Source organism: Amblyomma maculatum, chromosome 1, assembly GCF_055883805.1.
Source record: "Amblyomma maculatum isolate TAMU_Amacu chromosome 1, ASM5588380v1, whole genome shotgun sequence".
Lineage (NCBI taxonomy): Eukaryota > Metazoa > Arthropoda > Arachnida > Ixodida > Ixodidae > Amblyomma > Amblyomma maculatum.
In genome coordinates, this window is record NC_139344.1 from 203249017 (window position 1) to 203266006 (window position 16990).

Genomic DNA, 16990 nt, shown 5'->3' on the forward strand with positions numbered 1-16990 from the left:
AAAAAGCTGGACCAAGAAATTGAGCTCCGGAAATTAGAACTAGAGTTGAGCAAGAGGTCGGGCGATTGTCCCCAGCTAGCGGTACCTCGTCTCAACAAGGAGGCAGATTTCACGATGTCAAAGTACATGCAGCCATATGTGATATCAGGGGATATCGGTCTGTATCTGGCTAACTTTGAGCGAACCTGCGAAAAACTGTCCTTCCAGCGAGACACTTGGTCTCAGAGATTATTGACGGTTCTGCCCAGCGAGGCAGCGGAGGTTGTCGCGCGGCTAAGCAAGGAGAACGCGGACAACTACGAGAAGGTCAAAGCTTGCCTTCTGAGAAAGTATAGGCTTAGCGCCGAGGCGTTCAGACAACGTTTTCGGAACGCTACTAAGTCCAGGGACGAGAGTTACCCTGAATTCCTGTACAATTTAAGAGTAAATTTGGGCGAGTGGCTAAAGAGCACAGATTCCTACAGTGATAGGGACGCTGTAGTCGAGCGAATTCTTTTGGAGCAGTTTTATAACTGCCTCCCAGAAAAAGAAAGAAATTGGTTACAGGACCGAGGCGAAATTAAGTCGGCAACTGAAGCTGCCGAACTTATTGAGGAGTATGCTTCGCGCCGACAATTCAGCAACCCAGCAGTGGATAGGCCCCGCAATCCCAAGTTCAGTGTGAAAAACCGTCAGGAAAGGCACTTTGCTAGAGTTGGAAACGAAGAAATGAAGGTTTCTTCAGGCAAATTCCCTAGAAAGGACGGCAGTGAGAAAAGTGGGGAAGTGACCAACGTGCAGAACACAAAGAATAAGCTTGAGGCTAGGAAGCCGCTCACATGCTTTAGGTGTAATGAGCAGGGTCACATTGCCGTCAACTGCCGGAAAGAAAAGATTGCTTTCTCGTATGTCAGGGACTGCGATGAAAATATGCAGCTTTTAGAACCCTACCTGCATGACCTAGTAGTCAACGGGAAGCCTTGCAAGGTACTGCGCGATTCGGCCGCAACGATGGATGTTGTCCATCCGGCGTATGTATCGCCTTCCGACTATACAGGACAGTGTGCATGGATCCGACAGGTAGTTGAGGAACAGAGTGTGTGCTTGCCGATCGCGAACGTGGTCATCGAGGGCCCTTTCGGCGAATTAACAACCGAGGCTGCCGTTTCAGGAAAGCTTCCTAAGTGCTATCCGTATTTGTTCTCCAACAAATCGGACATGCTGCTGCGAAAGAGGGGCATCCTTTTCGGAGACAGAGTTGTGCAAGCATTAACACGTTCAAAGGCGCGAGAACTAGCTACACTGCTCATTCCAGAAAAATCCACAGCGGAGGAAACGGCAGTTAAAACAGTGGTAGATGCGGAAGATAGCAGGTCAGAAAACTTTGAGAGCGAGGCATCTCAGATAAGTCTACTTGAAAGTGAGCTTGATGAGACGCGGAATGAGGACGTTCTTGAGAGTAACCTCTTGCCGCCAGTGTCTGGTAATCTCACGAGACTTTTAAGTGGAACCCGAGAGGACTTAGCTATAGAGCAAGCCAATGATCCCAAGATACAGGAGATAAGGGAGCGCCACCGCGCCACTAAGACAGCAAACAATATTTCTTTCGAGATGAGAAAGGGAGTGCTGTATCGCTTATTCAAGGATAAGCGCGGAGTAGAGCGGGACCAATTAGTCGTTCCCCAAAAGTACCGCGGAGACTTACTGCGACTTTCCCATGGCAGCTCGTGGTCATGTCACCTTGGAATAAAGAAAACAAAGCAGAGGCTGTTGCAAGAATACTATTGGCCTGGATGTTTTAAGGACACGGAAAATTTTGTACGGTCATGCGACACGTGCCAGCGGGTTGGAAAGGCGCTAGATAAGTGGAAAGCTCCGATGGTGTTAGTACCAATCATTACCGAGCCGTTTCACCGGTTAGTAATAGATGTAGTTGGGCCACTTCCTGTGACAGAGTCAGGGTACCGTTATATCCTCACTATGTTATGCCCAGCCACAAAGTTTCCAGAGGCTGTTCCGCTGCGCGAGGTGACGTCCGAGAGTGTAGTGGATTCGCTGCTGTCAGTGTTTGCACGAGTTGGATTCCCTTCCGAGGTCCAAAGTGATCAGGGTAGCGTTTTCACGAGTGTTCTCACCACCTCATTTCTCGAGCGATGCGGCATTAAGGTAGTGCATAGCTCGATCCATCATCCGCAGAGCAACAGCGTAGAAAGATGGCACTCTGTTCTCAAACGAGTCCTGAGGGGACTGTGCTATGAAAACAAGCGCGAATGGGATACCTGCCTGCCTGCAGCGCTTTTCGCTTTGCGGTCAGTGCCGCACGAATCCACTGGATTTAGCCCAGCCGAGTTGGTGTACGGAAGGTCACTGCGCTCACCTTTGCGAATGGTGCGCGAAGCCTGGGAGGGGCGCGGAGAAGACCCAACAGTAGTAGAATTCATTCTGAACCTCTTGAATCGCTTACATAACACTAAGGAACTCGTTGAGGCCAGCATGAAGTCAGCCCAGGCTCGTTCCAAGGTGTACTATGATAAGACAGCCCGTCAAAGGACGTTTTGTATCGGGGACCAGGTGATGTTGCTGAGAAGTTCAAGGCAGAATAAGCTCGAAGTACAGTGGGAAGGACCGGCTGAAGTCGTTGCAAAGCTTTCTAACACTAACTACGCAGTGAAAATTCCCGGTAGGCGTAAAGAAGTGCGCATTTATCATTGCAATCTTATGAAGCCTTAAGTGCAGAGGGAAGCCGTGGTAAATCTAACGTTAAACCTTCCCGAGGAGATGGGGGACAACTTGATTTGCCTCAGCGGAAAAGGAAGCAACGCTCAGGAGCTTCTCAGAAAGACGGAGCAGAGAGGAGAACTAAAGAAATCCCAGCTGTCCGATCTGGGCGAAATAATAACAGAGTTTGAGGCCTGTTTCGTGGACAGGCCAGGCAGGACTGATTTGACTGAGCACGATATTGAGCTGACTTCAGACGTGCCAGTGCGATCAAGGTGCTACCGATTCTCTCCAAGGCAAAGAGAAATTCTGGATAGGGAAGTAACTCGCATGCTGGAATTGGGAGTAATAAAACCCTCGGAAAGCGATTATGCTTCGCCTATGATCTTAGTAGAAGCTCCAGGTAAAGACCCTAGGCCTGTGGTAGACTACCGAAAGCTAAATTCTCTCACCAGGGATCAAGTGTATCCTATTCCGAATATTGAGGAGAGAGTAGAACAGGTCAGTAGAGCGGCATATGTGACTACGCTGGACCTTACTCGAGGATACTGGCAAGTACCGCTCACTGAACGCGCCAGCAGATACGCGGCTTTCGTCACTCCGACGGGCAGCTACCAGCCAACAATGATGAGTTTCGGGCTCAAAAATGCTCCACTTTGTTTTTCCCGACTCATGGATAGGGTTTTAAAGGGGTGTGAAACATTCGCGGTGCCTTATTTAGATGACATTGCGGTTTTTTCCGACTCCTGGGCGGACCATATGGTACATCTAAGAGCTGTACTGAGCCTTTTGCGTCAAGCTGGACTAACCGTAAAGGCCGAGAAATGTTGCCTGGCAAGGGCGACCGTGGACTACTTGGGTCACAATGTAGGTCAAGGTTTCAGGAAACCCAGCGAGATTAAGATTTCTGCGGTAGCAGACTACCCGCGGCCGAGCACGAAGACGGAAATTCGGGCATTCTTGGGTCTGACTGGGTACTACAATCACTACATCCCTAACTAATCAGCTTTGGCTAGCCCTCTGACCGACGCTCTCCGCAAGACAGAACCGACAAATGTAGTCTGGGACGAACAAAAGGAAGCCTCCTTCGTAAACCTGAAGGCTGTGCTGATTAGTCGTCCGGTATTGCGAGCTCCAGACTATGCCCGAGAATTCACGGTCCAGTGTGATGCCAGTGATCGAGGGTTAGGTGCTGTTCTCTGCCAGAGAGATGACGACGGTAATGAGCACCCCGTGCTCTACCTGAGCAGAAAACTGAGTTCTAGAGAGAGGGCTTATTGCGCGTCAGAGAAAGAGTGCGCTTGCATTGTATGGGCCATTCAAAAATTGCAGTGCTATCTTGGAGGGGCCAAATTCACCGTAGAGACGGACCATTGTCCCCTGGCTTGGCTGCAAACTGCGACATCGAAGAACAGTCGCCTTCTTAGGTGGAGCTTGATTTTACAGCAGTACAATTTTGAAATAAGATACAAAAAGGGGAAGTTAAATGGGAATGCGGACGCGCTTAGCCGCTGTTTCTAAGCAGTCCGAGGTGTTCCTCACCATGTATCCAAATTGATAATCAGGTTTTTATTTTTTTTTTTCTCGTGCGCTTGTATATGTGTGACTATGTAAAGCAGCACGTTTGGTTTTCGAGGCATACGTGGGTCCTGAACGTCTTGAGAGTGGGCTTTTCTCGAACAACAATGGCAGTTTTCTTTTGACCTGGTCTCTTCAGACGGGAGCCGAGTGCTTGCTTCGACATGTGGTTGAGTTTCAGACAGCTCGAGCAATTTGGCCTACAACAATCAAGACAACGCGACAAGCAACAGCGAGCTTCAAGCGTTCACGTGCAGGCCATTAAGTCGTCTCTTCATGCAGCAGCTGCGACTGCTGCCCTCCGAGACTCTTCTGGCGGGGGAGGAGGCTGTTACGACCATGCATCCGCATTTGCGCGCCCTATTGTTCGCCTGTGGGCATGGATAAGTGTTGTGGATATGTGGTGATGGTCCAATGGCTCTAAGTGAGCCTGTTTCCAGGAATCCTGTTTTGTAAGCCTGTTTTGCTTTGTGGACACCCTGCAAATGAAAATTGACCCTGTCAAGAGAACGTCTGGAAAAACACAAAGAAACGTCCCCCTGCGGGAAATGCAGGAAGTGCTTTCTTTCTTTTGTTCACCCTTCCAGTCGAGAAGCCCTATCGTCCAGTGAGGAATGCCTCCTATCCAAAGGAGACGACAGAGTGACATGTCCGCTGACGTGCAGGACAAGAAAGGAGCATGACGCATACAGCCATTAAGTGATTTCCCAGGAATGCAGGAAAGATTTGCAATTGTCGAAAACGGACAATGCTGGGAGCGTATGCGGCGCCCACGTGCACTTGGGTTTCTGAGAAGTAAATCCACTTGCCGGAACCAGCTGCCTATCGATTCTTGGCTGAAGAATAGAAATGTACCTCCTCGCCGTTCCCAAGCTTTTCCCGCCAACAAGTGACCAGGCTCAACGAAACAATGCCGGGCCAGTCAGTGCTTCAGACCATCAGTGCAGTGATGTGTTCGATTGGATGCCGATATCTGAGGGGCGTGCCCTGGATTTGGTTGGTCAGCATCTTCAGAGAGGGGCTGGACATAGGGGGTTTTAAGGACGCTGCAGAGCACGAAATGTCGCTCTGGGCCCTGGGTAAACGGCTCATCCAGTCGCTTCTCGCTATGAACTCTTAACGCTTGCCATTTTGCTGATGTACCCTTCTTTTTCGTGTAAATAATCTTGTAAATAAGTTTCTCAAAGTGCCATTAAACCTGCTTGTACATATTCCACCAACTTCGAAGATTCAATCCTACTTCAACCCCGAGTCTCTGCACGCTACCAAGTGAAGGCCGGGTCGACGTAGCCCCAGCGTCACGACAGGTATTTGGCTCGCACGTGGCACTGATGATTTTTTTTTGGTATAAATGTCGTGTACATTTCCGTAAAACAGTTGAAAGTGCGCTCCGTCCTGTCTCCCTTGTCTTTTTGTGCGCATAAAACCTATCTGGAGACTAAAGACTATGCATGCAATGCATGTGTGTGTGTGTGTGTGTGTGTGTGTGTGTGTGTGTGTGTGTGTGTGTGTGTGTGTGTGTGTGTGTGTGTGTGTGTGCGTGTGTGTGTGTGTGTGTGTGTGTGTGTGTGTGTGTGTGTGTGTGTGTGTGTGTGTGTGTGTGTGTGTGTGTGTGTGTGTGTGTGTGTGTGTGTGTGTGTGCGCGCGCGCGCACGGGCTTGGGCCGGCTAGAAAGTCCGGGCCTGAAAATTGGCCGAGCCCGGGCCGGGCTCGGGCTTGAAGTTGCGGGCCTGGGCCGGATACGGGCTCGAAGTGGCGGGACCAGGCCGGGCTCGGGCTAGCATATGTGTACAGCAACTTCGGAAATGAAGAAATCCCAGCGCTAAAATCACTGAAGGGGTTAATGAATAAACCACTAATAGTAATTTCTTAATGCCGAATGAGAGAAAGCTCAATTGTAGACCGAGTCTAATCAGCTGCACTCAGTGTTTTGTTCAAATAACTTTTTGTGCACACGCCTCTCGGCATTCAACAACAAAAGCGAAAACGTTAAACAGAGAATGCGCAAAACCCTGCTGCGTGTTCTACCAAAGTACAGATCTTATGGAGCGCTACAACGCATGACAAACGGCTTGCTTGCATGAGCACGCGCTTAGTAATTAAAGTACACAGCACCGCCAGCTTGGTATTTTTCTGCCACCAGTGAGCACACTCCGTCGGGTCTAGCAGAAGCCACTCTTGTATCATTTGTGTTTCGTGTTACCGTCAACTACTGAACATTTGAAGCCTCATAATAGCCACTGGCGAATGACCTTTTAATCGACTGCTCGGCGGTCAACCGTCTTCACCTCCCCACCACCCTCCCGTGAAACAAAACATCTCTACGCTACGAGCAACGCCATTAAATAAGAGCGTATTGCATTAGAAATCTTCGAGTGTTCAAGAAGCACATAATGATGCACAATAAACCGGCATTTTTTTTTTTTCGTCTCCATAACAATCCGGGGAGCGGCCATGAGTTCTTCAATAGAATATTATTGCACAAGAATCTGTAGATTTTTTTGTTTGCCTGCCCTTGATCACAGGTTCCTGTGGCCTAGTTGCCGGGGGCAGTCTCTGTGGGGCTGCGAATAACTTGCAAATAACTTTCAAATAATAACTTGCAAATAACTTGCAAATAACTTGCAATCGACCATTTGCGGAAAAGCGAGCGCCACCTTTCGTCCAAAATGGGAAGCTTCGCCGGCACTTTTGGTTGGAAAGAGCTTCTCGAACTGGCATGCGCAAGGCAGCGTTCGGCGTTTCGCGTGCGCTTAAATCGTTGTTTTAGCGTTGCTCTTTTGCTGAAAACGTGCATATGCTGAATAAAGAGGATGACATAGAAGGAGAACGATGTAGAGCGCCGACGTTCTGGGTTTTAGCCAGAATAATGACCAGTGCAGTTTGCGTCCTAAACTGTTCGCCAGGCGCATTGTGGCCGATGCTTAAAGGAGGAAGGCCATGTCAGGAACTTGAATCTTCATACCACTAATCAGTTTTGATGAGAGTGAGCACAATCCATGAAGACCGCAGTGTTTATGCGACAATGCCATGGTTCGCTGTTGATTCGGGTCACATCGTTTGAACTCACTGCGATTGCGTTGTGGGGTGAGATATTTTGCTTAGAAAGATGTGTATCTCTCTTGTGCAGAATGCTGATACACAAAATTAACGTGTATTGCATGGGCGGTAATGGGCCGACGAGTGTTACAGTGACTTGGGATGCACTGTTTTGTAACACGCGCAAAAGTTTGTCTAGGTTTTCTGACGTAGGGCAAGAGTTCCTGCTGACTTCGTCCCTGCAGCTTCTGATGTAGGCCAGGCTTTACTGATTAGTAAACGACTCATATTTTCTCAACTACGCTCGCGCTCATACGCGAGAGCTTCGCTTACTGATGGACCGCTTCCTGCGTAGGCTGCACTCTGCCGTGCTCCCGCTGTTCAGATATAGCTATTGTATTTTTGGATTTACGGTGGATGTTTATACAAGTATATAAAATTCATTTCCCACCGAATCTGTCGATGCAAGAACTCTTATAAAACCAATATGTGTTCATTTGGCAGCAAGCACCAAATACAGCAAGAACGCCCAGCTACTACTGAACGGGTCGGTTGTGCCCAACCGACCCCACGGCTTCGTCTCTCGCGCCTTGTATGTCGTCGTGGTCCTCGTTATATATACGTACCAGTGTCGCTGTTGCATGGCACATGCTTAGCTTAGATAGAAGGCATTCCAGTCAAATGACTATTTAGACTGCATGCAATAGTGAACAATGCTGCGTATCTTTACTCCTTATTCAAGGCTCAGCGAAACCTGTCAGCATGTAGAAGGGCTGCTGTTGAGTGTTTCTGTGAGGGCACTAGGATGCTTCTTCTTGCACGGGCGTACTCTGCAAGTCGATAGTTCTCGGTAAGGTATAGAACTCACTCCAGCAAAGCTCTACACTACCTTGTCTCAAGGCAGAGATGGCCCCTTTTCCGTAAATGGTGTGGCTGTAGCAGGAAACAAAACTCATAACAATAGATTATGGCACCGACATAAAAAAAAAAAACGGGGGAGAACAAAAGCGGCTCCGCAAGGAAGCAGCGGAAGAGGACACCGAGCACACTGCTTCGTTAGCAGACGACGCGCACTCAGGGACCAGTCATGAAATATCGAGACAGCCTTTTTTCACGTGTCCGACTTTTTTTTAAATGCGTGATAAGTTTTCCCGAGCCGCGGGCACACACATACGGCGAAAGCGAGACAAGCAACTCAAATCATCCACCGCTATACAGCGCGAGAATGCACAGCTAGGCAGCGCTGGCGCGTCATGTTTTCCAACCAAAACCAAATCGCCCACAGAGGGCGCTAGTTGCGCCTTTGTCGCGCATGCGCAGGAGCTTTTCCGCAAATGGTCCATTAACTTGCAAGTAACTTGCATAACGTGAATAACTTGCAAATAGCTTGCATCAAGACCTAACTGAAAATAAAAAACCATGTTTAAAATTCATGTAATCCATGGCTTTTAAGCGTTCATGAGCCCAATAAGTTTAACTAAAATGGCATGCCAGAAATTCCTTGACGAAGCATTGCTTCTGCCGGTAGATTAAGAGTGCCTTCCTCTGCTGAGAATATTTTGTCACATTTTTCTCCCATCTTGATTTGTAATTATGTACCATTTAAACAGTATTATTTATTTAATTTATCAATGCTATCAGTCCTATTCAGAGCTATGATAGGAGCGAGTTGCTTAGATCAAAAGTACACTCATAGTAGTAAACTAAGACATTGCACATGAAATACAGTCGTGACGAAAGGAAAAAAAAAATGCGAGCATACCTACCATCGCGGATCCAGCACTTGACACAACAGAGAGAATTAATTGCTCACGGCTTTAGCATATACAATATTATTGGTAAGTTTATTACAACCTCACTTCGTACATAGTGGCTAGCACACGTGGAAGCCGCATACAGCAGGTAGATGAACAGTTCCTCATGCAATAGCTCCTACATCCGACTCTAGCAACCAACAAGCCCGAATAAGAGCATTGATGGTACAGTCTCGCACTCTTTCGATAAAAAAGGAACACTTCATGCAGTGTTTTCAAAATATTTTTTCTTCCATGTGCTCATAATTTTTGTTCCGTGTTATTCGGGATGTGGACTCTGTTATATACCGTTGGAATGTCAACCAAGACGAGGTCATTTATGATGGAATAAAAAAAAGAGTTCAGCGTTGTTGTTTTTTTTCGCCTTAACTACACATTTTTATGGAGTCTGCGTTGACTGGGCTGCCGGGCCTAGGCAGGGCCGAGTCTTTGTAGCACGGGCCGGGTTCGGGCCTGCTCCATGTCAGCGCGGGCCCGGGCTGGGCTTGCAGCCATGGTCCCGGGCTGGGCTCGGACTTCAAACGATGGATCCGGGCCGTAAAATCAGGCCCGTGCAGTGCTCTAGTGTGTGCGTGTATGTGTGTGGAAGGAGGGAGGGAGGGGAGGGTGGACGCATGAACACGAACGCGTCCCTGGGTGTAACAGCAACTCTTCGTCTCACAAGATATCTGCAGCACTGGGAAAGGCGATCGTGCTCCTAAGTGCCTCTCGCCCCTTCGCATTATAATAGAGAATTGTGCTCCTACTGACACAAGGGGCGACAGGCGCGTAGGAGCACAATTGCCTATTGTAGTAGGCGTGATCCTGATTGGGCCGGGGTGCCTCTGCCTTTCGCAGTGCTGCAAACATCTTGTGAGACGAAGTATAATCGGCCGGTTTTGTTCAAGAAAACGAAAAACGCACATTTGCGCATATCGCATGCGCATGCTCAAATGTCCTTGCACTTGTACTATACTCGCCGACAACTTTATGTGGCTCTACAGCGAAGGCTAAGCGAAGGGGGAAACGAGACGGGCTTTTATTCCATGCTGTGGGCAACGGGCTACCTATACTTCGTCTCACAAGATGTTTGCAGCACTGCGAAAGGCAGAGGCACCCCCATCCAATCAGGATCACGCACACTACAATAGGCAACTGTCCTCCTAAGCACCTCTCTCCCCCCAATGGGGGGTGACAGTAGGAGCACAATTCTCTATTATAGCGCACAGAGACGAGAGGCATAAGAGCACAATTGAAAGGGCTCCTCTGCCTTTCGCAGTGCTGCAGATATCTTGTGAGACGAAGTATAGCTCTGTCCTACCGACCCGGCATCCTCTATCTAGCTTTCCCCTACACAAAACAGGAAGTGTTGCCTACACACCCCCGCAGCCCTACTTCGAAAAAGCACGCCATGACACAGTGGCAAAGGCATGCGCTCTTCGCTACAGAGTTGCAGAGAACTGTCCGCGATAATAGGTCCAGTCGAGAAATGCCATCAGAGACCGGATTGTAATACTGGAGGACTTTTAGTCTGCTACTGTCACTCAGAAAATGCCGGTCTCGTCGACCAACCATACCGAGTCCAAACCCACTGCACCCGGCTAGTTATAAAAGGGATCTGTTCATTAACTCGCCACTCCATTTCCTCCAGAAGCACCCTTCTCCGCACCACACAAGCGGCGTTTAAATGGATACGGAAGGGGCGGGCCGATTCACACGGCAGACCGTCGGTCCGCGGACGGCATATTACGTGTTCACACGTCACTACTATGTGAGGCACGCTATCGGCCTGGCCCTGCCTCATTCAGGATCATACGCACTATAACTGTGCTTTTGGGTGCCGGTAGCTCCGGTGCAGTACAATAGATAATCGCACTCCCACTGTCACCCCCACCAATTCGGGGTGCGTAGAAGCACAATTACCTATTATAGTGCACATCATCCTGACTGTGCCAAGGCACCCCTGCCGTTTGCAGTGCTGCAAACATCTTATGAGACTTGTCCAGGCGCATCTCAGGCTTTACTGACCCCCTCTGTTCCACTTCTCCCCTCCGCACTCCTAGTCCATTTCACAAGCTGTTTGCAGCACTGTGAAAGGCAGGGGCGCCAGGTCCACGCGCACTATATAATAGGTAATTGCGCTCCTACGCGTCTCTCGCGCCCCGAATTAGTGGGGGCGACAGTAGGAGCGCAACTCTCTTGTGGTGCGCCGGAACGACCGACCTTTTTCCAGTAGCGCAATCCTCTTGCGGCTGCCAGGCGAAGTACGATTGACGGGCGGGTTAACGAGAATTTGTGCAGAAATTCGTTCCCAGTTTATGGGGTGGGCTTATTTTCCCAACAGTAGTTGAGTGCAGCGCTGGTCTTGCCTAGCCTGTGCAGAGGCGCGTGAGTATCTGTGAACGTACCTTGAAACACTACCCCCCCCCCTCCTATTAAGATATGACAATGACAACAGGAAGCTGGCGAACTTGACCATTTCTCCTCAGTTGAGGAAGCTGGAGGAGGCGGGGCATTATAATACGCCATTCCGAGGGGCGTAATTTCCAGGAAAGCCACGCGCAGTGAAGGCCTCCCCCTATTTTCGTGCAGCATTCCGGCGAAAATGGCGACCAAAGAGACTTCGCTCATGTGCATGCGCAGTAGCGCTGCTTGAAAGAGGTCCATATTAATGATAGAGCGCATGATCCTGAATAGGGCAGGACCGGGCCGACGTGGCTCACAGATAGTAGTGACGTGTGAACACGTCATACGCGGTCCGCGGACCGACGGTCCGTCGTGTGAATCGACCTATCGGGTCGAAAACCGGTGAGAAGGTTCATGTAAATGCGACTGGGTCGTGTCGGGAAGTCGAGGAGTAGAGGGGTTGTCTCGCTCGACCACGCTGGCTACACAAGTGGAGTTGCAGCTCCACTGTCCTGATGCGCCATCCTCCATCTGCTTCTACTTATAATCTTCGGATTAGAGCAAAAACATGAAATCAACCATTCAAATTAATGCCTTTTTAATGTCCTGCGCATGCGCGAAGCCTCATCGTCCGTCATTTTTGACGACTATGCAAGGCGAAAATGGGTTAGGAATTAGCTGAACCTGCTTTTTGAAAACGTCGTCTCCCCAATCATCGACGTGACGAAGTGCTGCACAATATTTTCGTGCAGCGCTTGCATCTTCTCGACCCCCGGACCCACGCATTGTACCCGCCTGCCCTTGCACCAAGTGAGAAGACACTGTCACGTTCGCCAGAATCATTTTGTCATGGGTTAAGTATGTCAAGTGAAGGAATAAGGTGTGTCGGGGTGTGTCCACAAATAATTTACGAGTCTCTCCACAGGATAGGCGATACTGGTCCTGCATTTACCGGCCACTATACTGGAAAAAAAGCCAATTGTCGCATTAGATGTTTGATTGTCACGTAATTTTTAGGGGATGGCCTTAGAATTTCCTGAGGCGTCATTAATGCCTGCGGAAGGCGCTTACTTCTTTGTCACATTGGCATATCTGTGGCCTTCAGAAACGCAAATGGTGAAAACAAAAGAGAAACCAAGCTGCCGCTGACAGTTGTATCACATCTCTGCTGTAAATGCATTTTAAGGCGAAAGCCTTACTTGGATCAGAATGGCGTGAGAAGAAATGATACCCGAAATATTTCGGATTTTCTATCAAAATTGGGACGCAACTAGCTGGTTGTTCTTTGCGCAACAGTCAGGGTGGCGTCATACCATTCCGCTTCCCATTCAGCATCCATCTGCTGGCCAAGTTGGAGACTAGCTCGCGGTAGGGATTCGAACCGGCGACTTATGTTTCATTTAGCAGTTGTTACGCCCCCGTTCGTCGTGCAGCATTCCGGTGATGCCATTCTATTTCTCGTTGCACATTGCACGCAGTTGTAAGTCATGTTGGAGACTATAATGTTCATGACATGGGATTCCAACCGACGACATATGAACTCCCGATGAGACATGCATGTTATCGCCTTCACAGCACATCGTACGTAGTACCTTCCGTATGTTTTCACAAATGCCTGAATAACGAGACGGTTGCATACTAGAAAACAACTGAAATGTTCAAACTTTTTTTTCCCCCTTAGTGCTATTGGCTTGTCTTACTATTACTGGCCTGTTGAGCCATTTCATCAGCGCACGGAGCTAGATGCACAAATACTGCTATTAGGAATATTTCCGAACAAGAGACCCAGGCAGTATGATATAGATATCGCGTAGCGAGATGACACATGTGCTGTCGTAGGCCGTTAAATACTGCTCTACTGAGATAGCCGAACTATAAGTTAGGCTATCTCTTATAGTTAGGCTATCTTATCATTCATCATTTCAAGATTGCCATCGAAAGACATTTTTTATTGTAACCGCCGTACTCCAAGCCCACCCCTCACGTAATACCCCTTAAATGGGGCCTTTGAGGATTCAATAAATAAATAAATAAATAAATAAATAAATAAATAAATAAATAAATAAATAAATAAATAAATAAATAAATAAATAAATAAATAAATAAAGTTAACACTGATTCACTCATTTTTCTGGTCATGTTTGTGGCACATGATTTCTACAAGATAGTCGTTGGGGCGACGTTCCGGAATAAGGTATCTGCTTCCTTCCCGGATAGGCGACCCCAAAAGCTATCTTATCGAAATCAAATGTCATATATATGCCCAGAAAAAAATAGTGGATCAGTTTTACGGTGCAAGCTAGGGTGCCTCAGCACAGCAGTATTTCACAGCACACATCAAAAACAACGACAACGGCCGCGCCTCTCTTGCCGGAACGCATTCTTCAGGCCAGTCATAAAGGTAAAGTCATTTTGTATTCGGCATACGCGTAATTATTTGGGATCCTCAGAATATTGTTTCATACCCAAATGTCGCACTCTGTTTGGCACCCGTTCTAGCCCTTCGATCAGTCACTTGTTATCCCTCTCAAATTGTGTTGCGCGAGTATGACTTTCTTTACTTCAGCGAAAATTTACGCATGACAATGAAGTGTAATGTGCTGTCGCTGTAGCTCGAAGGCAGGCAATTAAGCAACACAGAGAGAATCAGAAGATCCGAGACAAAGAAACTGCGCCGTCAACGAAGGTGTCTTTCAAAGCCTCCTTAATGATTTCCGCCTGGTGCTCTGTTCTTCCAAATCAAAGCAACGCACGAAGGGTTCGAAAGCTGTTATTGGTGTCGTGCGTGCTCTGCAATTATGTCCGCGGGTTCAGTGCAGTCGCTGTCAGCACCACTGCTTGCGGCCGAGACAAGTGGGCTAGCATCCACTGTTCTTCCCAAAATGGGCAGCAATGTAGTCATTCCCACACCAGCAACAGAAAGAGTATGAAGCTAATGACTTGCACCTTCACTTAGGCCAGTTGGTTTAGCTCATACCGATTAGCGTCGTATTTATCCTCATTTCAGGCCACGGGCTAATGTACGGTGGGAATTAAGTATGCGTCTCTTATTCAGTCGCTATATGCTTCTATACCACAAATAACGCGCAGAAGTAGGTAAACCGAGAGGGAGAGAGCAATGAAGTGACCTGATGATTACTGACAAAGCTCACACGTCTGTTAGAGGGTTATGGCACATTGAACAGGTTCTCTTAGATATCATCTGCAGGGTTTAGTCTTTTCTTGAGAGTAAAGTTGAGTCGATCGTGAATTAGCCGCACATTTACATGTCCGCCACTGGGTCTGTCAATAACGTCCCATTGATGAGAACGCAATGGCCCCATTTCATCATAAAGGCATGGTCTCAGCGATCTCAACTGACATAATGCCGATCGCTACAGCATCTCTCATAAAGTATCAAATCAGTGCCTTGGAATGACGAATCATAATCGGTTCTTCACGCTGGTCTGTGCCAGGGGCCGGATTATGGGTGACTCTTGAAGGGGGCAATCAGGAGGTCTTATTTGCGCAATACATTTCAAAGACCTTCTGCGATGCAAAATATAAATTTCGCATAGTTTATCTCGAAAAGTCCCCCCTTCTTATTTTATGTCCGCCGCGGTATCTGACAGAAAGCGAAAGAAGAGGCACTAATACGACCAAATATTAAGGGCTCAACATTTTTTTTTTTTTTTCGCTGCGAAATCTTGGTGCTCTGACTTCAACGCACCCAGATGCGCTGAGTTTTCTGCACAATTATTTCGCGCGCAATGTTATTAGATCTGGGCCCACCCTATCACTCGTACGATCTATGTCTATGGTTAGTCTGAGAAGCCTACATTCGTCGCAAGCTATTCTTCTTGCTTTATGGCATGTTATTGGTGCACCGTTAATTACCGCGCCTTCTTTTGAGTCTTCCTTGAGTCGTGGCCATCCTCAGGCTGCTGCGCCTCGCATGCGAAAGACAGCTGAGAAGTGCGATACCAGCTTGTCAGTCTGCGCCGTATGCAATCAATACGGCGCAGTACGAGATGAGCATGCGGGAAGGACTCCAACTGCGCACCACTCATTTCAATCGCTCCGCACCGAACTCTTACGCGATCCCGTTTCCGCAGCCAGCCGGCAGAGACCGTCGGGTCATCGACCGTGACACCAGACGTAACCCCCACCCCTCCTGTCGCCGCGCGACCCAAATGGCACACATACATAAATGTTCGTTCACTGCAGGGGAGCCTCCTGTCGAACGCGCCCCTAGAAAGGCTGCACAGCCACTTGGCGCGTAGATTGTAACCAACCGAGCGCGGCCCCCAAGCGGGCCGCACCATACGCACCTCGCGCGCGTCTCTCCATTCACTAAAAACCAGTTTCCTCCACGCGTTCCCGTTTCAGCCTTTGTCCTTCGCCCTCAGACACCGCCTCTCCCGTGACGTCACGTGTGACGTCGCCTCCGCGATTGCCGGCGAGCGTCGTTCGACGCGAGGAGCGCGAGAAAGGAGCTGCACCCGCCGCCAGAAGCACGCCGCGAGTCGCCGGCTCCCGAGAAGTCCAGCCGCGCGCTCTCAGGGAGAAAAAAAAGCCCGCCGAGCAAAAGATCGAGGGAGTCCGCCGCTGACCGCTGGCCCGGAGTCGTCCACAGACAGCCGAGCAAGACAGCGGTGAGTGACACGCAACGAAAAAAAAAAAAAAAAATATTGGGGGGGACAGATCCGCGCGAAAGAGAGAGAGCGCCTAACCAGCCGCTTGAACAGGTGGCTGTTTGGGCCGCGCTCTGAGCCTCGGCCGGTGCACGATTCCAGAGGTACATTGGGGCAAAATCACGGGTCACGCGCCTGCCTCGCTCGCCTACGGGGGCCCACACGGCGGCCTCCTCGGTGCGGCGTAAACAAGTCTCCGCCAACACGCCGCCCGGTCACTCAACGCGCGAATGAATCGCTCAGAATTGTGCTGGAGCGAAGTTTTCTGCTCTTTGTCGGCGCCACTCAAAACTCGCGAAGTTGAATGACCGAGATCGAAACGCCGTCCACGCTCGTTCGTGATGCTTTCATATCGTTGTTGACTGATCCATTCTTCCCGGCTATTTCATAGCGCAGCGAAGGAAGGAAGAAATGCATGCACAACGAAAATGCGACATAAGTAACTTCAAAACTTACTTGGAAGTTTTTTCTGTCGGAGCGTAGTGCTTCACTTCATGATGCTAGAGCCTAGCGGTCTCGCTTCTCCTTTGCCCTTTTAGCACGCGCACTCGGGGCTTCATCTTGCATAAAAGCTATGGGAAAAGACCATGACTGGAGAATCTAAACATTTAAGTGTACTCATTGGTGAAGCTGGCATGAGCGCAAACTGAGCAAGGAGGGATTAAGCAAACAATATTGGGATGTTTTCTCCGAAACACTGTTTTGTACGGCGGTGGTTATCGGTCGCAAATCGCGAACACGGCGCTCGTTGCCTCAACCGCGCGCGGCACGTGTCGTTGTACGGTAGCTGCCATGCGCGGATGG

At 49.0% G+C, this 16990-nt stretch overlaps 1 protein-coding gene across 1 annotated transcript in view; it reads left to right on the top strand.

Annotated features, from left to right (window-relative positions):
• The first annotated feature begins 16001 nt into the window (after positions 1-16001).
• The window catches only part of LOC146205385 (uncharacterized), a 58059-nt gene continuing 57070 nt past the window's right edge, over positions 16002-16990 (top strand). The window contains exon 1 of the mRNA XM_084590053.1: positions 16002-16147. The gene's annotated coding sequence lies outside the window, so the exon portion shown is untranslated. The remainder of the gene's footprint in view (positions 16148-16990) is intronic.